Source organism: Furipterus horrens, unplaced genomic scaffold, assembly GCF_987537825.1.
Source record: "Furipterus horrens unplaced genomic scaffold, mFurHor1.1.pri manual_scaffold_4, whole genome shotgun sequence".
In the NCBI taxonomy this organism is placed as follows: Eukaryota; Metazoa; Chordata; class Mammalia; order Chiroptera; family Furipteridae; genus Furipterus; species Furipterus horrens.
Window position 1 is genome coordinate 122,814,864 of NW_028327174.1, and position 25,292 is coordinate 122,840,155.

The window sequence follows — 25,292 nt, forward strand, 5'->3', positions numbered from 1 at the left end:
GATGCAACTCTATTATATGACCTATATACTTATATTTATGGTTCAAGACAGGGCATTCATACCAGACAACTATTGTTGTGTTGGCTGTCGTCATTTATTTGACAATCTAAGGGAAAAGAGGTCAGTGCCCTGCCCTGGTCGAGAAGCTCAGTTGGTTGGTGTGTCCTCCTCATACAGCAAGGTTGCGGGTTCCATCACCAGGCAGAACACATACACGAAGTAACCAATGAATGCATAAATAAGTAGAACAAAAACTGATGTTTCTCTCTCTCTCCCTTCCTCTCTAACTCAAAAATCAATTAAAATAAAAAAAGGTAAGTGCCTCTGAATAGTCAGGTATTACATGTTTTAAAAATTCTTGCAGCACACTGGTTGAAAATCACTGTCCTATGCTGACAGAAAAATATCCAAAGCTCTTTGAGGAAGAGATCCCCATATCAGCTATGTGCTTTCACAACTACTAACTTCAGGTTACAACATGATACTTGATAATGGTTGGCTTCAATTCTCCTGATCAGAAAAATGTTTAATAAAAATTAAAGAACAAGAGAGAAACAAGATGGCCTAAGAGTAAGTGGAAGCTACACTAACCTCCTCCCAGAACTAGTCTGGATTTACAACTTAATTTTGGAGAAATCATCTGGAATAACCAAACGAACACTACCTGGAGAGAAGTCTTATAACCACAGAGAGACAGAAAAGCCGCTACATCACAACATGACGGGTAGGGAGTGAGGAGATGCAGAAGGGCTGGCTGGGCTCCCATGGGTGGCAGCTGAAGGGACTGAGAAACAGCTCAGCAGCTGGGGGTTCCGCCTGAGAAGGGCAGGGTCTAAACCCCCAGCCGGGCTCCCCAGCCTACAGCAACAGAGTGGAAAGTAAAATAGTATCCAGCTGTGAAAAGCGAAAAGACACAGGGTTTCTTGCTAGCCAGAGAGAAACAGCTGGAGAAAAAGAGCTCTTAAGCAGATCACATACGAAAATATTTTGGCCCCCACTTACCCTGGGCTCAAGCAGAGGGAGGACAGAGAGGACTAGAGACGCTTGGGGAGAGTTTGGTGTGGTGACTTTGAGGGGAGAACCGGGGCAGTAGCCGACTGGGTCCCAGTGCTGACTCATCCCCAGTACTGCAGGCAGACCATTCCCCTCCAAGTGGCATCAGCCTGAGGGGAAGCAAAAGCCCTGCCTACAGGAATTAAGCTGCCACACCCACGGTCCTTAAGCCTGACAGCTAATCACAGATTGAATAGATTAACAACTAAAGAAGTCAGACAAAGGCAGTAGATCCCTGGAAGTCTCCAACAGGCTGCCTAGGCCCAGACTGGTACAGGATCTAACGCCACCAGGGGCAGATCCAGGAAGTGCAGATCATTCTAAGAAGCACCAACAAATAGTAGGAGTCACAAAAATGGGGAGACAGAGAAACAACCCCACATTGAAAGGAAAGAAAGAATCCCCACAAAGATTGCTAAATGAAATAGAGGGGAGCCAACTATCAGATATGGAATTCAAAACATGGATTATGGAGAAGCTCAATGAGCTCAGCGGAAACTACATGGAACTCCAGAAAAACTACAAGGAACTTACTGAGAATTACACCAGCATGAAAAAGGACATGGAAGCTATCAATAAGAGACAGGAGGAAATGAAGAATATGATCTCTGAACTGAAGAACACAGTAGAAGGAATTAAAAGCAGGTAAAGGAAGCAGAAGATGGGATCAGAAAGCTGGAGGACAACATAGAAAAAAACTCCCAGATAGTGCAACAAAATGAAAAAAACTGAACAAGACTGAAGAGGCTCTAAGACAGCTGCAGGACAACATGAAATGTAATAATATCCATATCATAGGAATTCCAGAAGGAGAAGAAGAAGAGCAAGGGATAGAAAACCTCTTTGAAAAACTAATGACAGAAAACTTCCCTAACATGATGAGAGAAAGAGTCACGCAAGTCCAGGAAGCACAAAGGGTCCCAATGAAGATGAATCCCAACAGGCCCACTTCAAGACATATCATAATTAAAATGGCAACATTCAAAGACAAAGAGAGAATCCTAAAGCAGCAAGAGAGAAACAACTAATAACATACAAGGGAGCTCTGATAAGGCTGTCATCAGATTTCTCAGCAGAAACACTACAAGCCAGAAGGGAATGGCAAAAAATATTCCAAGCAATGAAAAACAAAGGCCTACAACCAAGAATACTCTACCCAGCAAGGCTCTCATTCAAAATGGTAGGTGAAATAAGGAGTTTCTAAGACAAAAGAGGCTAAAAGAATACATCTCCACCAAACCAGTATTGCAAGAGATGCTAAAGGGTCTGCTTTAAGAAGATGAAGAAACAGAGAGAGACAGAGAGGAACACGAGTACAAAGGGGGAAAATGACAATGAATAAGTACTGAAAAAAGAAGGAACTTCTACCATTTGCAACAACATGGATGGAACTAGAGAGAATTATGCTTAGCAAAATAAGCCAGGCAACGAAAGAAAAATACCTTATGCTATCACCTATTACAGGAAACTAATGAACAACACAAACAAATGAGCAAAATTGAACCAGAGGTATGTAAACAAGAAATAAACTAACAGTAACAAGGGGGGAGGCGGGAGGGAGAGAAGGGGGTAAGAAGGGCAAGGGTCAAGTCAAAGAACACATGTAAATGACCCATGGACATAGACAACTAGGTGGGGACTGAATGTGGGAGAAGGGGGGGCAGGGTGCAGGGAAGCAAGAGGGGGGAAAAGTGGGACAACTATAATGGAAAAACAACAACAAAAAATTTTTAGTGGGGGAAAAAAATGAAAATATAAAGAATGGAAATGCAAGTTCAGTGAATATTAGAAGGACAAGGATTTTCCTTCACACTGTATATTTTTCTTCCTATCTGATCCGTCCAGAGTTTGGCATTCTAAAGAATTAATAACATAAGTTTCTTTGCATAAAATTAATAAGACCAGTTGTTAACAAAGAGACTTTTTTGACTAAGATTTTTACTGGAATGTCATGCCTAAAGGAGACGTGCCTGGGCTCTGGTTGTTACCAAAAAGCCCTGAGGAACTGGGATTGACTTGCAAAGGTAATAAAAGCCCATGAGATAAAAGGCCTGGTACCTTGGTTGGATGCTTGGTCCATTGCAATCTTTCTGTGGAAGGAATGAAGGTTGTTTTCCAGAAAGATGGCTAGAAGGGACCTTAAGGAACAATAGAAAACCAGAAGGACTTGGAAAAGACAGGTGTTTACAGGCAAGGCTGAATGCCAGGTATGTGTTTCAGCTTCTGTGCCCTGAAAGGCAGACTGAAGGTCACCCTAAATGTTCCTTGTGTAAGTTCCAGCAAAGCAGAACTACAGATCATATGTGAGCATTTGCTGCTCTTGTGTTTAAGCAAATAAACAGGATAAATTAAAAATGGACTTAATGCAGTGTCTTTAATGACAAGGAGGGTAATCTTAGGGAGAAAAATCGTGATTCAAGGAAAATCACAATGCTCAGTGGTGAACTGTAAAGTAGTGCAGCTCACTGTCTTTAAAAGTTTCTTTTCATTTAAAATTTGTTTTCATTTGAAAGTTAAACTATGTCTGTGATATTATCAAAGATGTTTAAGTTATAGGCAAGAAGAATATCAAATGCCTTGCAACTGGATGTCTTTCCGATAAGACAGTCCTACAGATTTTGAGACTTCTATGTGGGTTATGTTACATAAATTAACATGTGTTTTCTGTTTTCAAAGGGCGTAAGCCTATGATCTCATTACCTGAGTGATTGTCTGTACATATAGGCCTCACTTAATCCTGTCTGCATCGCTGCCTCCGGAGACTCAACGGTTTGACTGAACTAAGTGGCTGGGTTGGTGAAGAATGGGGTGGTCTGTGGGCTTCATTTTAAAACTGGTTTCTCTTTTCTGTCCTAATGGCTTGGACAGAAAGAGCCCAGAGGTCTGAGAGGAGGGAAACATAAAATATTTCCCTCAGTCAAAACTAAGTATAATGGGCAAAAGGGTTTTGGACAGGTGAGACGTACCTGGCATACCTTCCTCCAAAGAAGCCCTTCTTTTCCCTAATGTGGGACATTGAAAAATTAATACCTGTCTTTTGTCATCTAGTGGTTATGGATTGAATGATGTCTTTTAACCCTTTTTGCCAAATCTGTTGCCCCCAGAATACAACAAGGAGGCCAGCCTGTTAAACCAAGCACGCCGTTGTCTGGGGACAGCCAACTGACCTGGAGTCTGCACGATCCTTCCCCATGTGGGAAGGCCACCCTCCCCTCCACACCCCCACTATTATTAGGGTTTTCTGGACCCAAGGGTAGGTAGGACGACGACCATGTCCAACTTGAAGCAGCTAGAAGAGCTCGAGACCTTTGCCCATTGTCCTTTATAAGATTATAAAAAGTCTTAAGTCTGAGAGGGAGGAATTGTTATTTTTTATTGTTAAAATAATTAATTAATTAATTACTTTAAAAAAAGAAGAAGAATATATGAAAGGGTGAGGCAGGAGAGCTTGTATGTACAACCCATGGGCATGAACTTGGGGGCGGGGATTGTTGGGGGAGGGGGGTGCCGGGCGGAGGGGAGCAAAGGAAAAAAATTGGAACTACTGTAACAATATAATCAATAAAATATACTTAAAAAATTAAAAAAACAAATATAAATAAGAAAGATTCAACTATCTTTTTAAAAATAAAAGATGGATCATTTAATTGCTCTATTACCCAATTTTTAGGCCTCCCCAAAAGTCCAAAAGCAAAATCAATAAAGGCAAATGAAATTTTAAAATACTGTCACCAATAAACAAGGAAACAAAAAAGTACAACAACCACTCCGTGCCACCCCTGCCCCAAATTATTTGGCCCACTTCATTCAAAGAGCTTCTAGTGGACCCTTTGCACTCTTAAATTTGACAAAAGTCATACAGGATTTTATGGGAAATCAGAGCACAGAATGTAGCTCCAGAAAATACGATACTGCCAAACTGATACCTCACCAGTCATCCCACTAAAAGAATGAGAAAAACAAACAAATTAGACTTGCAGATATTGAAGGCTTGTCCCACCCTGGTCTAGCTGAAAGATAAGACCATAAAAAAAGTGCTCAGAATCATTTAAAATAAAATTATTTCCTTAAATGAAGCAAAAATGTCAAACTAATGCAATACTAAAATACCAACTATTTTTAGTGTCTTTTTTTTAGTATATTTTATTATGTTGTTACAGTATTTCCAATTTTATTTCCCCTTTGATGCCCTCAGCCCAGTTCCCTCCTTCCCTCCAGGTAAAGCTGTTGCTCCTGTTACGTTGAGCCATAGCAATTCGTCAGTACAGGGCGACCTGTTTCACCATGTTGTGGTGCCGTATGTGGGGGAGGGGTCCAAGAGGGAACAATGCCACCTGCCCAGCATTCGCCCCTTTTCCAGGCACTTCTCCCACTTCCGTATGGAACTGGTGCCCCTCTAGCTGTTGCTCTGGCTGTCGTTCCCAGAGTGGATGGGTCTGCAGACATTCTAGGACCATGGGGGCCCTTTAAACAAGCAGACGCTGTTGAGAGACCGGCAGTTTCTGCCTCCACCCCAACCCCCACTGGTCTGCACAGTCAGAAGCAATGAGGCTTGATTTTCCCCAGTGCTGGGACCATGAGCTTCGAGGTCCAGTGAGGAGCTGGGAACGCTCCCCAGGTGTCCCTCCTGAATTTTTTAAACATGTGACTGCACTTTCTTCCTGCCTGCCGCTGCCGCCGCTGCTGCTGCTGCCACCATATCGTGTCCTCTCCGCCCCGGCTCCGCCCCTCCTACCTGTCTGGATGAGTATTTCTTCTTTCTATCTTTGTTTGCTAGACTTCCATGCAGTTTGATTTTCCGGAACTTCAGGTTGTTTCTAGTTTTGAGGTAGTTGTGTTCCTTCTTAGTTGTGGAGGGAGACACAGCACGTCTGTCTATGCCTCCATCTTGGCAGGAAGTCCTTTAGTGTTTTTTTTTTTTTTAATTGACCAATGCAACTGGATTCCGTTAACAGCTAATTTTTGCCGAATTTAATCCTAACAAACTCTTTTAAGTTAAAAGACCATAAAGAAACGATAAAATACTTAACATTGTTTTGCATTCCTGCAATTCAAAAGCAACAGGATCAAATTGTTTCAGGCTATGAATAAACATGCCATACTTCAGGCTTTTTAAAACATTTATTTTTCCAAAATTAGGAGTGAAAATAAAGCTCAACAAGAAATCACTTACCAGCTTTGAATTCAGTGGCATTAATATTAATGACAATCCCACTCATTTCAAAGGAATGGCCCGGTGTTTATATTACGAAAAAAGGGCCTGGAATGTCATCTTCAGTAAATTTTAAATTGTTTAACCTGAGGTTTTGCTAGATTTGTAACAGCTGCACTTGTGTTTACAACTATAATGTGGTCTTTACAGCACGGCAGTCCTTTATGCAGTTTTTAGATCTGGTTGTACAAACATGTTGTACTGATCAATGGAAATGAGCTTGGTATCTCTCCATAACTACAAGTTTAGTCAGAATAAAGTTTTGTTTTGGATTAACATTGTACAACAAATGCATGATGGACCTTCAAAAGTTTTATGGTATTGGTTACAGAAGGATAAGACAAAAACTTCCATTCATATACAAACATTTGGAAAATGGCTCAATTTGTGCTTGTGGAATTCAAATTTTATTTGAGGAAAAGATATGCATATCAAATACACTGTGGATCTAATTTGTTTGCTGGCACTCATTGAGGGTCTCAGGGCACAAAACCGAGCAGAAACTGCTTAGGCAGTATTAAAAAATTACATTTCTCCTAATATCTCTATTTACACAGTAGAACGATGCAACTAGAAAGCCTGCCATGGCTTGCTTAAGAATGTTCCAATGGGAAGCCTCAACAACCCTTGGACATGGGGCTGCTGGTGCAATGAAAACAGTACCAGACAAGATTAACTTCCCCAGGGTAACAGTCAACAGCTTTGTCACTAACCTCAGTTTCCTTCTTTGTAAACATTTCAAAGAACGTTATTGTTGAAGGTAAATGTTTTCTGTTAAAATCAGCTAAGTCTGGATAACCAGAAATGCTCGGCTCTTTTAGTAACTGAAAAGATTATGCCATAATAATTGAGACACATGTAAAAGCTGCACAAACAGAAGTAACCCAAGAAGTTCTTCAGCAGCTATCCTTTTTGGGAAATCTCTCAGGAACCCCCTAACTTAGGTCCAAAATGATTTTTTTGAAAAGGTTCCACTCTATTTTTCTTTTTTTAATGCCTTCCTTACCTTGGATGTATGCTTACCATAAGAATCACATACACTCTATATGAAACTAATTTGGAAAGTGTGAAACAGTCACTAGGGCTTATGACCAAAGTAATATTACAAATGAACCAAGAAACCAAAAGAAGTAAAATAAATAAATAAATAAGTTTTAAAAAATTTCAGTGAAACAAAATCACTAATATCTAAGGGTATGTGGTATATTATTGTTCAGGAATTATAATAATCCTTTTTTTTTTACAAGTATGATACTTTGAACTTGCCAGAGAACATAGATTATTGTAGTAATTCCTCCAATAAGTTTAATAAATTTATTCTGAACTACCTACCCATTTTTTTCTCTGAGTGTTAGTTTGACAACTGAATTCATTTTTAAGTGATTCAAATGTTAGTAAGTTACTTTCAAAAAGGTCATAAATTCAAATGTCCACAATGGCTAAGGTCAATAAGTACTAAAGCAATGCAATGGGCTTGAGCAACTGAAAGACAAAGCACCATCCACAGAAGACAGCCAGAACGTAGCTCCAGAAGTCAGATTTAGTGTTGTGAAACTGTCTCTCATCTTAAAAAAAAAAAAGAAAAAGAAAAAGAAAAAAGGTAAAAATAAGGATTTTTAAAATATGGATTGCTTAAGTGTTTAAATGTTAGTAAAATGACTAAAAAAAAAATCTTAAAACATCATGCAGGCCAAACAAAACATATCTGCAAAGCAGATCTGGTCTCTGCTTTACCTTCTCTACCATGTTTGTTTTATATAGATCTATTTAAAATAGTATGACAATGCTGAAAAGAACTGTGGTGACTTTTTTTAATGCTTCAATTATACTATGGTGTATGTTAATGTATTCAATGGGTTTTGCTGTTTCCTTATGAAAATTATTGCCTTAATTTTATCAAACAAGAGAAATTACCTGGCCAATGGCATATGAAAGATACCAAGCAATATTTCTTTTGCCAAATACCCAAGGAAGCCATGAGAGTTGCCCTCCCCCAAGAGTGGGAATGAAATCCATTTTGTTCACTGTTATATCCCCAGCACTTAGCACGGTGCTTGACACATAGTAGGTGTGTGTGACAGAGTTTTAACAGTGTTTCCACACCTGAGGACACCTGAGTATTTCCCAGCTCCTTGGTAGTTAGGCTAGCCATATGACTAAGTTCTGGCCAAAGGAATGAGGGCATAAGTGATATATATTAGTTCCAGGTCTGGTCCTTAAACTATCCTGTGCAGACCACTACCTTCTCTCCCACTGTACAAGGCTGGAAATAAAAGCCTCTGAGTCAGTGTAGCCAGAAAATGGAAGGAGCCCAGATCCTGAGAACTACAAGAAGTTAGCACTAAGAAAAACTGCACAAAAGAGACATCTAACATACAGGGGACTGTAACATTAGCAAAAATTAGCATTATGTAAAGCCACTGAGATTTACAAGTATGTTACCACAACTAGCATTTACTTAGACGAATACGGTGTTCAATATTTATTACATAAATGCCTAGATAAGTTAAGAATCTAGGTATCAAAAGTTTGAAGGCTACTGTCCCTCAGAGTGGGTTGCCAAAGGCTAAAGCAATATCCTTGAACCCCATTACAGACACTATGGCTTGGATTCCGAACCAAATGACAATTGTGGAAAAAAATTAAAAAAACAAATTACCACAAAGGCAGTCAAAGTTAAATGATGAGAAATCTCCAGGAATGTGGATGGCACCTCAATAGAGGAAAAAAAAAAAGCATGTCATAAAAATTTATATCCATTCATGATTTTTTCAAAAAACCTCATCAAACCAGGAAGGGAGGGAAATTTCCTTAATCTGATAAAAGACATCTACAAAAAACCAACAGCTAACATTATACTTTATGATGAAAGAATGAATTACTTGAGGAATTCAATATTGTTAACCTATCAGTTCTCTTAATGTGAGCAACAGATTCAATGCAATTCCAATAAAAATCTCAAGACAGTTTTCTGGAGATAGGGACAAACTGATTCTAAAATGTACTCTATGTAACTAACCTCAAACAACCAAACAACTTTGAAAAGAACAAAGTTGGAGGACATACATTACTTGTTTCCAAGTTTTATTAAAAGGCTATCGTAACAAGGCATATAGACGTGTATATAGATCAATAAAACATTTTTTAAAAAAAAGAGTTCAGAAAGACAGCCAAACACATATGTGATTTTTGGTAAGTTCCAAAACAATTCAACAGAGAAAGAATAATCTTTTCAAGAAATAGTGCTGGAACAACTGGAAAGCTCTATGTTAAGAAAAATGAACCTGAATCCTTTCCTCATACAACGCAAAAAATGAACTCAAAATGGATCAAAGACCTAAACTGTAAGCGCTAAATTATAACATCTCTAAAAGAAAACAGGAGAAAAGCTTAGCAACCTTGGGCTAGGCAAAGCTTTTTTGTTTTTTTAATCTTCACCTGAGAGAGAAGAAGGGAGAGAGAGAAACATTGATGAGAGAGAGAAGCATCAGTTGGTTGCCTGCCACATGTGCCCTGACCAGGAATCGAGCCCATAACCTAGACATGTACCTTGACTGGGAATCAAACCCACCATCTTTTGGTTATGGGTTGACACTCCAACCAACTGAGCCACACCAGCCAGGGCTAGGCAAAGATTTTTTAATTAGATCACAAACAAAAGGCACAGATTTTAAAGTAATATAAAGTAATCAATAAACTGAACTTCATTGAAATTAAAACTCCTTGTTCTTCAAAAGATACCATTATGAAAATGAAAAGGGAAGCCACAGACTGGGAAGACAACATTTTCAAACTATGTACACTTGCATTAAAAAAATACAATTTAGGCTGCTTCCAGCACTTGGCTACTGCAAACATAAGTGTGCATAAGTTCTTCCCAATTGGTGTTTCAAGATTCTTAGGGTATATCCCCAGCAGTGGAATCGCTGGGTCAAAAGGCAGTTCCATTTTTAACTTTCTGAGGAAATTCCATACTGTTTTCCACAATGGCTGCAGCAGTCTGCATTCCCACCAACAATGCACACAGGTTCTCTTTTCTCCACATCCTAGCCCATCAGTATAGATGAGTGGATGAAAAATCTACATTTACACAATGGAGTACTAGGCAGCAGAAAGAAAGAAGGAATTCCTACCTTTTGGGACAGCATGGATGGAACTGGAGAATATTGTACTTAGTGAAATAAACCAGTCGGTGAAAGACAAATACCATATGATCTCACTTATAAGAGAAATCTAATGAACAAAATAAACTAATGAGCAAAATAGAACCAGAGACATAGAAACATGGAACAGACTGACAGTGGCCAGAGGGGAGGGGATAGTGAGATAATGGAGGAAAGAAGGGGAAGGGACTAGTCGAAGAACATGTATGAATGACCCACGGATATGATAATGCTGTGGGGATGGACAGTGGGAGCAGGGGCGGGGGCAAGGGGTGGGCTGGGTGGAGGAAGGCAAAGGAGGAAAAATTGGGACAACTGTAATAGAATAACACTTTTTTAAAAAAGAAACAATTTAAAACTACTATGAGATATAATTACATATTCACATAGAATGGCTAAAATTAAAAAGACTAACCATACCAAGTATTGGTGAGGAGATAAAGCAATTGGAAATTCTCATACACTGCTGGTGGAAATATAAAATGATATAACCACTTTCGAAAACAGTTTAGCAATTCCTTTAAAAGTTAAACTTTCACCTACCCTACAACCTAGCCTTTTCACTCCTAGATTTTTACCCAAGAGCAATGAAAGTGTATGTCCATACAAGGACTTGTACAAAAATATTCACAAGATTTATTTGTATAGACAAAAACTGGAAATTACCAAATGTCCACCAAAAGGTGAAAGATAAACTGTGCTATATCCAAACAATGAAATACTATTCAGCAATAAAAAGGAATAAACTATTAATATCTGCTACAACATGGACAACTCTCAAAACAACTGTATTAAGTGGAAAAAAAGACAAAAAAAAGAGTACATACTGTGTGATTCCGTTTGTAAAAATTTTAGAAAATTGCAAATTAATTTATAATGATAGAAACCAGATTAGTGATTGTCTAGGAATGGATGTGGGTGGGTAGGATGGAACAGAATAGGAGGGAGAATACTAGGAAATTTGGGAGAATGATATGTGTTCATTACCATAATTGCGGTAACGATTCCAAGAGTGTATTTATGGGTTAAAGGGCACACCATGATGTGTTTTGACCTTATGTGTAGCTAACTGTATAACAAAAATACCTCAAAATGTTTTCTTAAAAATAATTCATGTATGGTCAGTTAGCCACAGCCACAGCCACTGTAGCCACAAACAATAACCAAAGATGGTCCTTGATCAAGTGTAAGAATATAACACTTCTCCCATTCTTACCATTTTGTCTCAAGAATAAACTATTCTTTAAAAATTCATATTATTTTAAAATTAAACAAACTGGACTTAAGTTCTTTTAAAATTAAAAGGATTTAGTAGGATGTTAAGTATACATTAGATGTGTACAGAATACACTTGTAAAACCAAACAGATACACCATATATAATGAAATAAATTTCTAGCTTTTCCTATCTCCAAAGAATGTCACTACCAAAATTCAAGATATTTTCCATTGTATTTATCTTAACTTATAATCACTAAATTTTAAAACAAAATCAATCTTATTACAGTATTTCATATAAAACATTTTTTTTGTTTTTTATTGCTAAAACTGGCTACATAGTTTCAAAACACACACACAATTCATCAAAATACTTATCAGCAAGCAAAACTTTCAGTAGCTTTGCCAACCTTTTTAGTGTAATGACTAAGAAATCTAATGCTGCTGGTCAGAATCAGAAACAGGATATTCTTCTAGAAGCCAAATACTTCAGAAAATTTTACGTGATAAATAAAACGTCTTGTTTTTATACCACTAATATAGGGCTATTCACTCTCAAGGCCTATGATTACACATACATAGCAAACAGCATCAAATAAGAGTAGAAATTAGATCTCATATGAAATTGGAAATGTCCAAAAACACATTCTAATAGTATTTTATTACAAACTCTGATCTGTAGGAACAGGCTATGAAATCATCATAACCCATGTTGGACAAGGTCATGTTTGAGTATTCCAAGTTCAGAAAGCTAGGGACTAAGCAGTAAATGTCTATGCTACACGAATCAAATCTGGCTAAAACAATAAAAGGAATTTATTGGTTCAAGAAAGTGGCAGGTCTAGAGATAGGGCAAACATCATAGTTGATCCATCTATCCACCATACTCCCTTCATAATAGCAAAATAGCTCAGTCATTACAGGAGTTACATTGCACACCATACCCCCAAAAAGGGAGTACAGTATTCCCTCACTTACCGCGAGTATTACGTTCTGGACACCCCCCACCCCCCGCGATAGGTGAAAATTCGCGAAGTAGGAACCTTACATTTATTTTAGTATTTATATATATTTATAAACCATTCCCAGTCCCTTATTAACCTTTCCCACTCCCTTAACTTTTTCCACACTTTTATAAACACTACTTATGTTCTTAAACATATTCTACACTCTTAAACCTATGTAACTTTAACAACATATGTGTACAGTACTGCAAAATCCTGTGATATAGCAAAAAATCTGCGATAAATAATTAAATATAATATTTTTTAAAATCCCATGATACAGTGAGGCCGCAATAAGTGAACCATGATATAGAGAGGGACTACTGTATACATGTCAATTCTGGCATTCCAAGTAAGAGACTTCGTATGTATACAGACTGGACTTGCTTAAGCTTATACCCATCCTAACCAATGACTGTGACCATGAAAATTTTATTGCTTATTTTAAGGCAGATTGTTTTAAGCGAATCAGAGTCAACCCCAGAGTTGACCAGTGTTGCCTGAAGTCTATATAATGGTGACTACTGAAAGAAAATCTAGGCGCTGTTAGGAAGGAGGAAAGGAGGAAAGGATGCTTAGGGAGGCAAACTACAAAGGTCAACAATCCTGAAGAAGCTTGCCAAGAGTTGTGGAAATATGGCATACACACTTAAGGCAAAAATACGAACTAGAGTGCATAAGGACAGAGGAAAAGTAATTATTCATAACCATAATTGATCATCAAGAAATCATGGGTTGATAAGGAAATATATGAAAATAGCACGTGAATGTACAAGCAGAATCAGAAACAGGATTAGGGTTAAGTATAAGGAAGACTTATAATGTGTTTGCTTTAAATAAACAACAACAAAAAGGAACCAGCCCCAAGAGGATGTTGGAAGTCACTCAGGTAAACAGTACCTCCAAATTCCTATGACAGAAACAAAACAGTTTAGCAAACAGGTGCCTTCAAACCATACCAGGTAAAGGATCACAGAGGCAAAACTATTCTTCAGTAAGACATGCCCTGAATCATTTTGTGTGATTGAAAAACAGCTGCAGTCTCAACTGTCTTATGAGTAGTCACCAGGGTTCAGACCCCAGACCTCAGATTCTGCTAAAATATATTAAATTTGTATAAAATGTTTATAAGTCATATATATTTATTATTACAAAATCAGTATTGGGCCTCTAGAGAAACAAGAAGAAGAAAAAAGTCCCAGAAATCTGAAAAAGGAAAACCATGAGGTCAAAGGTAATGTGAAGTATAGTCAAACAGATATAGAGTCAGGTCATCTGGGCCCTACCCTCTGAATGCGATAACACTGACCATAGCCCAATTCCTTTCCCTTTCCCCTTCCCTCCTACTCCCTAACCCCCCTCTCCAAGGTACCTATATGATTTCTAATTTTCAGAGGCCTGGGAAGGAATAAAGGAACTATAAAGCCCAATTCATCACTATACAAAACCCTGACATATTCTCACCAAAACCTACCTTTTGTCATGTAGGAGTGGCAGTAACTCTAGGTTTTACTTGCACAATTCATGAAAATTAATAGGCTGAATACTCCCATTACTCTCTATTACTTTAGAAAATTGGAAGCAAAGACTATGGATCAGTCTGGGTCTAAACAGGAGAGAGAAATCATATAGTAATTTGAACAGGGAAAATCAAATATAAAGAATATTCAATATAACGATGGAGTAATGAGAGGTTAGCTAGTCAGAAGAAACTAAAGAACACAGGGATAGCAGGTCTCTGCAGCACCCACCACTCCTAGGTCTGAGATACAGTACCCAAGGGAGAACACAATCTTTTCCACCCCAAATGAGATCTAGACCTTGCTGAAGACATAGTTATGGCTTACTGATGGCTGTGAGATGTCTGTGGGCACTGCACCAGCTGACCTTGTTGGAAATCCACCTTTTTATTTTTTTAATCCTCACCAAGGATATGTTTATTGATTTTCAAGAGGGAGTAAGGAGAAGAGAGAGAGAAAGAGAGAACATCGATCTGTTGCCCCCCGCACATGCCCCGACCAGGGATTAAACCCACAACCTTTTGGTGTATGGGACAATGCTCCAACCAACTGAGCTACCCCAGCCATGGCAGAAATCCACTCTTTATAACTTGCCAGACACCCACCGGGTAGGACACGGTGGAAAGCTGTTCACGAGGAAATGCCTCAACAGAGGCACTCAGTTACAGAATCACAGGCAGTCGGGTGCTTGCGGCCACAGTGCTACAGGAACAGGCACTGGAGGGGCCACACGTGACTAGGAGCCCTGGTGCTGAAGGAGCTCTGTGTGCACAGGGGCTGGGCACTGGAGTAAAAGCAAGCATCCGGGAGCCCAGCATGGAAACTGCCAAGTGCTGGAGGATCCACTCAAGCTACAGGAGCTGGGAACTGGAAAAGCGAAGTGGGGTACAGGGGCTACCGGTACTTGGTCTTGACATAAAATATCACACTGATCACTACATGGACAATATTATGCTGAACAGACCTGATGAGGAAGAAGTAGCAAGTACTTTAGATGGTCTCTGTCACATGTTCTTTTTTTCCCCCACAAACACTCAAAAATATAAAAAACAGCCCTGGCCAGGTGGCTCAGTTGGCTGTAGCATTGTCATGCACCAAAACGTTGCAAGTGCTATTCCCAGTTCCCAGTTAGGGATACACCTAGGGTGTGGGTTCAGTCCCCATTCCGGGCCTGTAAGGAAGGCAATTTATTGACATTCCTCTCTCCTACCCATGTTTCTTTCTCTCTCTCTCTCTCTCTCTCTCTCTCTCTCTCTCTCTCTCTCTCCCCCACTCTCTCTCCCCCCCCCAAAAATCAATAAACACATCCTTAGGTGAAGATTAAAATATTAAAATATATATAAATATGTATATATATCAAGTATATATATAAAAAACATTCTCACCTCACAGGTCATACAAAAACAGGCAACAGGCCATAGTTTGCTCATTCCTGGTCTGGTTCATGTTGAGCTATCCTCTACAAGATGAAATATAAGTTGCTCCACCTTGCACCACCTAGCATGCAAAGAGTCACAACACTGGAGTGGAACTTCTTTAATTTTGGAGGCAACATATACCATACACACATGTGCTATTTTGACCCATCTTAGAGCTACCTCTTTTGAGTGGGATCAGAGCAAGAGAAGGCTCTACAGCTCAGAACCATCAAGAATAAAGATTTGATCATTCACTAGGTAAAAAACCCCTATCATCTAAAGCCCTTGCTCAGGGCAAAGGAAATATGAAAGACAGTGGAAAGAAACCATAAATATCAATTATGACATTGTGGCTAACTACAGAAACAAAGACTGTAGCAGTTTGGCATATTTGCTTATTACACTTATGTATTTAAATATGTTAACAAATTGTCTTCTCTCTTCTTCCCATTTTTATTTTATATACAAGTTGTTGGAAGTTAACTTTACAATTTAGTCTTCAGGCAAAGAAATATTCAGTGGGCCTATGGCTAATTTTGTAAATCAATATAGTTAGCAATAAATACAATAACTTGGGATTGGACATCTGCTCATTTTGGAAAAGGGTAAAAACTTGTTCATTTGTAAGAAGGACAGCTCTATCTTGTTAGGTAGCTAATGGGTCAAAAAAGAAATCACAAAGAAAATTAGGAAATATCTTGAACTGAATGAAAATAAAAACACAGCATATCAATATTTGTGGGGTGCTATTTAAACAGTGCTTAAAAAGAAATCTGTAACTTTGAACAGTTGTATTAGAAAAGAATAAAGGTCTCAAATCAATAACTTATGCTAATATTTTATGAAACTAGATACAGAAGAGCAAACTAAACCCAAAGCAAGAAGGAAATATATAATAAAAATTACAGTAGAAATCAGTGAAACAGAAAAACAATAAATAAAATCAATGAAATGAAGACTTGGTTCTTAATGTGTAATTTAAAACTTTCACATAAAGAAAACTCCAGGAACAGAAAACTTCATAGGTGAATTCTATCAAATGTTTAAAAAAGAAATAACACTAATCCTTCATAAACTCTTTCAGAAAATATAAGAGATGGGAACAATTCCGCACTCATTCTATGATGCCAGTATTACCATAAAACCAAAGCTTGACAAAGACATCACAAGATTACCCACCAATATTCCTCATGAACATAAACACAAATATCCTAAACAAAATACTAAACCAAATCCAGTAACATATAAAAAGAATTATATGCTATGAAGAAATGGAATTTATCCCAGGAACACAAAGTTAGTGTAACATTTAAAAATCAACTAATATAATAAATTACATTAATAGAATAAAGAAACAAAACCACATGGTCATCTCAACAGATATAGAAGAGCATCTGAAAATATCCCACATTTATTCATGGTAAGAACCTATTGGTAAAATATTTAATGCTTTCCCCCTAATATTAGGAAAGTTAATGTCCATTCTCCCCTCGCCTTTCCCCTCCCCACTTCTATACTGCAATGTACTGGGGGTTCTAGGCAAAAAAAAAAAAAAAATCGGGATACAAAGGAAAAGTAAAATTGTCTATATTCACATATGATGGTATATGTAGCAAATTCTAAGGAATTCACACACACACCAAAAAAACCTGCATTAAGTAATAAACAAAGAGACAGGATACAATGTCAATATACAAATATCAACTATATTTCTATATACTGGCAATGAACAACCCAAAAGTGAAATTTGAAAGAAGTCTATTCACAATAGCACCAAAAATGAAATATTTCAAAATAAAGATAACAGAAGAGGATGAAACATGTACACTAAAATTACAAAACATGGCTGACAGAAATTAAAGATCTAACCAAACAGCAAGACATTCCATGCCCGTGTTAAGTTGAAAATTCTCCCCCAAATAAATTTATAGAGTCAATGCAATTTCTTTTTTTTTTTTTTTTTTACACATGTAGGGGGTTTGTTCAGGGGAAGGTCACAGGTTTGGTGCCCCTTGTCACAATGACCCCAGATTCCTGTTGGGTGTGTTGTAAACTGCGGAGCTATGTCTTCAGCCCCCAGCTCTGAGCACACCCCCGCAATTTCTATTAAAATTCATCACAACTGCTTTTTTGGAATAAATGACAAGTTGATACTAACATTTATATGGAAGTGTAAGAAACCCAGAATAGCCAGAATAATTTGAAAAAGAAAAAGAATGAAAGAATTATACTACTAATTTCAAATTTTACTATACAGCCACTACAATCAAGACAGCATGCTGCTGGTAGAACAGGCATACAGATCACTGAAACAGAAATGCGAGTATACAAATAATTTATGGTCAATTGGTTTTTGATTAAAGTGCCAAGACAACTAAATGAAAAAAAGGACAGGTTGGCTTTTTTCTTTTTTTTCCAACAAATAGTGCTGAAACAATTGGATGACCACATACAAAAAGATGAAAAATTTGGACGCATGTCTCATACCATACACAAAAGTTAACAGAAGTGAATCATAAACCTGAAGCATGATCCAGAAAAAAAACTAATAAATTGGACTTCCTCAAAATTAAAAAGCTTTGTGCTTCAAAAGATAACCTGAAAAAAATGAAAAGACAAGTAACAGACTGGAAGAAATTATTTGCAAAACATGCATCTGATAATGGGCTTCTTCCAGAAATATTAGAAATGCTTAAAACCCAATAATAAGATAAGCAACCTACTAAAAAAGTGGACAAAAGATTTCAATAGACATTTCAAAGACGATATAGGAATTGCTAATAAGCACATGGTAATATGTTCATCATTAGCCAATAGGGAAATAAAAATTAAAACTAAAGGAGCTACCACTTCAAACTCTCTAGGATGGCCATAAAAAGACATAATTAACAAATGAAGATGTGGAAAAATTGAAACCTGAATACATTGCTGGTGGGAATATATTGTAAAAGGGTACAGCCAAACTGGAAAAGTTCAAGTTTCCTAAAAAGTTAAACATGAACTCACTCTACAGCCCAGCAATTCCACTCATAGGTATCTATTAAAGAAAAAATGAAAACATATGTGCACACAAATTCTCACAGCAGCATTATTCATAATAGCGAAAAAGTAGAATGAACTCAAATGTCAGTCAACTGATGAATGGATAAACAAAATGTGGTATATCTACACAATGGGATACTAGTCAGCAATAAACAAACTACAGATACATGCTACAGCATGGATGAATCTGAAAAACATTATGATAAGTGAAAGAAACCAGACACAAGACAGCACTTATCTTATGAATTCATTTATATTAATATGTCCAGGAAGGCTTATCTATAGACAGAAAGCAAATCAATGGTTGCCTGAGGCTGAAAGCCAGAGCGAGAAACGAGTATGAACTTGCATACACAAATTTGTTATGGTGATGCAAATTTTTTAAGTTATTTTTTATTTTTATTTTTAAGTATATTTTATTGATTATGTTGTTACAGTAGTTGCAATTTTTTTCCCCTTTGCTCCCCTCTGCCCAGTACCGGCCTTCCCTCCAGCAATCCCACCCCCCTTAGTTCATGTCCATGGGTCATGCATATAAGTTCTTTGGCTTCACCTTTTCCTATATTATTCTTACCTTCCCCCGTCTATTTTGTACCAACCGATTATGCTTCTTAATCCCTGCACCATTTCCCCATTTCTCCCCCACCCCCTCCCAGCTGATAACCTTCCAAATGATCCCAACACCTATGATTCTGTTCCTATTCTGGTTTGCTTAGTTGGATTTTGTTTGTTTTTTTAAATTCAGTGGTTGATAGTGTGAGTTTGTTGTCATTTTAGCGTTCAGAGTTTTGATCTTTTTCTTAAGTAAGGCCCTTTGACATTTCATATAACAACAGCTTGGTGATGATAAACTCTTTTAGCTTTACCTTGTCTGGAAAGCACTTCATCTGCCCTTCCATTCTAAACGATAGCTTTGCTGGATAGAGTAATCTTGGTTGTGGGTCCTTGCTTTTCATCACATTGAATATTGCTTGCCAGTCCCTTCTTGCCTGCAAAGTTTCTTTTGAGAAATAAGCTGATAGTCTTATAGGCACCCCTTTGTAGGCAACTCTCCGCTTCTCTCTTGCTGCTTTTAGGATTCTCTTTTTATCTTTCACCTTCGGCATTTTAATCATGATGTGTCTTGGTGTGGTCCCCTCTGGGTCCAGCTCACCTGGGACTCTCTGCGCTTCCTGGACTTGTATGTCTATTTCCTTCACCAAATTTTGGGAGTTTTCCTTTTTTATTTTCTCACATAAATTTTCAATTTCTTGCTCTTCCTCTTCTCCTTCTGGCACCCCTATGGTTCAGATGTTGGCACATTTAAAGTTGTCCCAGAGGTTCCCAAGCCTCTCCTCATTTTTTCAATTCTTGTTTCCTCATTCTGTACTGGTTGGCTGTTTTTTTCTTCCTCATGTTCCAAATTACTGATTTGAACCCCGGTTTTCTTCCCTTCACCATTGGTTTTGTGTGGGTTTTTCGTTTTACTTCTCTTATGCGTTTGCTGTACTCAAGCATATCTGTGAAGCCTGTGAGCATCTTTATCACCATTGTTTGGAATTCTACATCTATTAGGTTGGCTATTTCGTCATCTGTTAGGTTGGCTATCTCCTGGTCTCTTAATTCTCCCACTGGAACCTTAATCCATTCCCTCTTTTGAGCCATACTTCTCTGTCTCATCTTGACATGCTCCTGTGTTTGGTTGCTCTGTGTCTTAGGGAGAGCTGTCACTCCTGTTACATTGTAAGAGGCAGAGCCTTAGGTATTCATCAGTACAGGGCGACCTGATTCACCACGTTGTGGCGCTGTGTGAGGGGGAGGGGTCTGAGAGGGAACAATGCAGCCTGCTCAGCACTCGCCTCTTTTCCAGGCACTTCTCTCACTTCTGTATGGGACTGGCACCTCTCTAGCTGTTGCCCTGGCTGTCGTTCCCAGAGTGGATGGGTCTGCAGATATTCTAGGACCGTGGGATTCCCCCAAACAAGCAGACCCTTCTGAAAGACCAGCAGTTTCTTCTTCCACACCTAACCCCCACTGGTTTGCACAGTAAGAAGCAACAAGGCTTGTTTTTCCCCGGTGCTGGGACAGTGAGCTGCGAGGTCTGGTGAGGAGCTGGGAAGGCTCCCCATGTGTCCCTCCTGACTTTTTTAAACATGTAACTGTGCTTTCCGCCGGCCTGCCACTGCCTCTGCTGCCATCACACCACGTTCCCTCTGCCCCTCGTACCTGTCTGGATGAGTATTTCTTCTTTAAATCTTCGTTTGTTGGACTTCCATGCAGTTTGATTTTCTGGAACTTCTGGTTGTTTCTAGTTTTGAGGTAGTTGTATTCCTTCTTAGTTGTGGAAGAAGACTCAGCGTGTCTGTCTATGCCTCCATCTTGGCCGGAAGTCTCCCCAATATTTTAAAACTGAATTGTGGTGATCATTGCTCAATTCCAAAAATCTACTAAATTTACCAAATGAACTTAATTCTTTAGAAAACATAATACGTTGTTTTTAAAAAGTGATTTCCATAGAACTGTGCCTTCTTATAATTAAGAGAAAGATACCAGGAAGATTGTAGATGTTCCTATATTACAGACCTTAACAGGGAAATGATTTCTACATACCCAGAAGAATTTCTGAAGAACCTGAGAGAATGAACCAGATAACTTTGCAAGGTCTCTTCCAAACTGAGTCCAAAAAAAAGATTTTATATTTAGTACAAAATAAAATGCTGCAGATTTGCACTGCTGTCTAACTTTGAAGAATTTTTAACTTTTTCTTTCTCTACTTCTACATTTTTATTAAAACACTGAAAACTCAACATACTTCCATAGCTGTTCTTTCGTCTTAAAGAATCAGTTATTTGGGATCCACAAACAAAAAGAGACTACACATACCCTAGCCTAAAATAAAACTTTTTTAAAATTTTTATTGGTTTTAGATAGAGAGGAAGAGAAATATCATATGTGCCCTGACCAGGGATCTAACCTGCAACCTTAGTGTATTGAGATGATGCTCTAACCAACTGAGCTACCCAGTTGAGATCTAAAATAAAATTTTATAAATCCATTTGGTGCTGATTTCAAGCCTGATTTGAGGCTTCACCACTACCATCTTGGAACAGCCACACATGTGAGATTTCTCTGGCACTCTCTGCAGCCTAGCTAATCAATCCATTTCTACTGCCCTGGCTGGCCTCCTGTAGCTGGTTTTCATAAATACAAAATTTGTATAATTGTTACTGGAACTACTTGCTGAAATATGGAACTAGTTTAAAATCCCATTTATTTTAAAATGTATATGCTCAGTTTCACATGCACACAGCAACACATCTTCCACACCCAGCCAATCAATCAAGTTAATGCTTTCTATTAAACAGAACAAAAAATTCTAATATAGAGTCTGCCTCTTTTATGGAACCTTAGAAAATGTTTTTTAAGAAATCAAGAGGAATATGACTGAATTATGAAAACTGAGTTAAAATATAACATACCAAAGTATAATTAGTCCAAGTCTAAAGAAGCAGGATCTTTTACTCTGGGGTAAGAAGGCCTTTGATATAACTAGGAAAAGCAAATTTTTTTCTGATGTAGTCTTTCTCATATGTGTATACGAGTAATGTATATGTGTGCTTATTTCCATGTGAATCAATTTGGTTTACGTATAATGGATAAAGTCACAATGAACATGTTTCTATCTAGCTTATATAATAAATGATCCCAACATATGGTATGAATTCTAGCATTTGAAACAGCCTTTCCTCCCCTCTTGAGGGGAGTAATGAGAAAATGTGCTGAGCTGCACATCACTGAAGGTGAGTGACATCCATAAATAGCTGAAGTTGGGTGGCCTAAAAGTGCCCTGCTCCTCTGATAACGATAAGTCAATCCCGTCTCAGTTAAAATGCATTTAATGTGACATAAATTATAATAAAACTAGGAGCCCTGGAACTTGCAGTTTCAGATTAGGACAAAAGCACATGCACACATACGTCTTTGTCAGAAAATTCCTTGGCCTGACTTTCCTTGAAGTTCTGGTCCCAAATTTCTAATGTTTCAAAAACTCCAAATCGTCCCCCCACAGCGAGACCTCTAGCCCATACAATAGGACTACAGAGGGTTCATGGTTGTAAAAGTGCCTACGTTAAAAAAAAAAAAAATTACACATACGCACGCGCGCACGCAAGGCGAAACAAAACTCCCCCCAAAAAATCTCTCAGGGGTTTTGGACCCCATTTGTCCTGGCGTTCAAAGAGTTGTGGGGAGCCGACAGCCCATAAGAACCCTCCTACTGGGATGAAAGACCCAAAGAGCGATGGAAGTTAACAACCACGCACCAGGCTCCTCTCATTGGGCCTCTCTCCTTCCCTGCGCCGTGGCGGCGCGAGGGGATACGGAAAGAATGCGGCCAGCTGTAAAGGGTAATGGGTTAAAGAGCAGCACTTTTCACAGCTCCTACGGACCCGGGGTGAAGAAACACACCTCTGTACCCTTCCTTCAAGAAGACACAGCTGCCTACCTCACTGAAAAAAAAGAACCAAAATTCAAATTCCCAGCCGCCAACCCCTACCGCAGCGTGGTGATGGGGGGGCGAGGGGCCCTTTCTCGTGACCCCTCCACCAGCCCCGCCCCTGGCCACGCCCCCACAGGCAGCCCCACCCCTCTGCGGGCTGGCCCCACCTCACGCCCCTACCCACTTCCCCTCCTTGCCCCCAGCACACTACGGGAGCCTAGCTCACCCACCTCCATGCGCACAGCCGTGCGGAGGTTCTCGCGAGTCTTCCCTCCTTACCCGCAGGCTCAGGCTGACTTGTCGGCCAGACCCCTAACCCCACCTCTAAGGGAAGGAGCGGGCTTCACTCTCGTTCTGCGGCCTCTTACCCAGTCGTCTGTGCCAGAGCTGTATCAGCAGTTGGAGCAGTGGCGGAAAGAACGCCACCGCCCGAATTCCGTGGCTTGAAACTTTGGCTTTACCTCGGGCTGGTGGTTTTGTTTTCACTTTTTTGGAATTTTCCCGCGGCCGCTCAGCAATGGAGTGGCGCGCGCGCATGCACGTGCCCACAGTGCACTCTGGGACCTAGCGAGCAGGCCCCCTCGCGCCCCCGTGGCATCGCGGGAAACTTACAACGAATCCCAGACTTGTGGGGGCGGGGCGGGGCGGGGTTCTGTCACCTGGTCAGCCGGAAATTAGATAGGCTGGCGGGCTCCAGGGTGAGCGGGGGTCTGTGGCCGCTGGTGTTGAACTCCTCTGCCTCTGTGCTGGAGTCGTGGGTGATCCACTGCCCCACAGAAAGACCCGCGTAGGAATACCTGGGGTTTTTAATCAGGTCGTTGCCCAATTATTTCAATATTCTTTTCACAGTGCAGGAGAGGTAAAATGAAAATTAAGTTTTTAAAAGAAAAATTAAATCTTTGTCAAGGGATAAAACCGCTAAACAAGGGGTATAATATGATTTATAGCTGTGGTCACAAGCAAAAAAAAAAAAGGAATCTTTCTTGAGTTAACATCCCCTTGACCCTTGCCACCAATCAGTTTCATACAGTGTTTGAGTCGGGTTCAAATCAGTTCAAAGCTGTATTTAAACTACTTAATAAATGGAAAGCAGCATTTTCTGTAAACTTCATTCATGGCAATAGTATTAGCTTGTCTCAGTGAATTTTTTTCTATTCTAGAATGTAGTAGGGCATAGGTTTTTCTTAAGTATTGAAGTTGTAAATAATAATAATATAATAATTTGAGGAGCCTAACCTTCACTTTGTTTTTTTAAGTATATTTTATTGATTATATTGTTACAATAGTTCCAATTTTCCCCTTTGCTACCCTCCACCCAGCATCTCCCCTCCACCCAGCATCTCCCCTCCCCCAGCAATGCCCCCCAAAATCCATGCTCATGGTTCATACATACAAGCTCTCCCGCTTTAACCTTTCATATATTATTATTCTTTTTTTAAAAAATAAATGATTAATTATTTTAATAAAAAATAACAATCCCTCCCTCTCAGATTCAGTTTATTTTTTTTAATCAATGCCTCATGATCATAAAACTACAACTTAAAGGGTGCTTTCAAAAAAAGAATTTCTACAAGGCAGTGTATGCATTTAATAAAAACAAAATTTTCAGTCTTCTAAAATGAAGGAATACCCATTTTACCAAAGAATAAATTGAATTCAGAGATTAGATTACCAAGACATACAGCTTGTAAGTGAAAAAGTTAATATGAAGGTTAGTAGTACTAACAACTTTTTTTTTTTAAATTAAAGTTGATGTAAAAGGAACCTCCATCCAGAATTTAGGAGAAAATTGTCAGGATCTACAACTGTTTAAGGAATCAGGTGTTAAAGCCAGTCTTGAAAATATTCCCTGGCAACTAAAGAGATCTGTGCTTTTCTGATATGTGTGTAGTTAAATGTGGGCCTGTGTAGAGAGTATGTGCTTGAGTAGCACTCATCTTGGTACCTGGGCCAGAAAAATAAAGTCATTGTGTTTGTGAGCAAGTTAGTGATTTAAGTCTTGCATTTACCCGCAAAGGAAGGAATTAGACCATGTGTTTCTTTAGAGAAAATATATATTTTAGTACTCAGGTTCTTTTACATATTTGCTGAAAAAAATCCTTTCTAGTGTTTGTAGTGTAGTTATAATGGAGGTCTTGCCATATGATGGTTTTATGTCTTTTTAATGCAGTGATTAGCAAAGAGTT

The 25,292-nt window shown here is 38.9% G+C and overlaps 1 protein-coding gene and 1 non-coding gene across 7 annotated transcripts in view; both read right to left on the reverse strand.

Annotated features, from left to right (window-relative positions):
- The window catches only part of FANCC (FA complementation group C), a 306,042-nt gene extending 282,359 nt beyond the window's left edge, over positions 1-23,683 (reverse strand). For 4 of the 6 annotated variants that reach the window (XM_090274026.1, XM_090274030.1, XM_090274029.1 and 1 more), the window contains exon 1: positions 23,475-23,683. The gene's annotated coding sequence lies outside the window, so the exon portion shown is untranslated. Of the gene's footprint in view, positions 1-23,336; positions 23,452-23,474 lie in introns of those variants that run through there. The other 2 variants (XM_090274027.1, XM_090274025.1) reach the window with 1 other exon arrangement.
- On the reverse strand, positions 17,554-17,682 carry LOC150012785 (small nucleolar RNA SNORA11). Its single transcript, XR_016510947.1, has one exon. It is a non-coding gene; the product is annotated as a small nucleolar RNA SNORA11 (small nucleolar RNA).
- Positions 23,684-25,292: the final 1,609 nt, after the last annotated feature.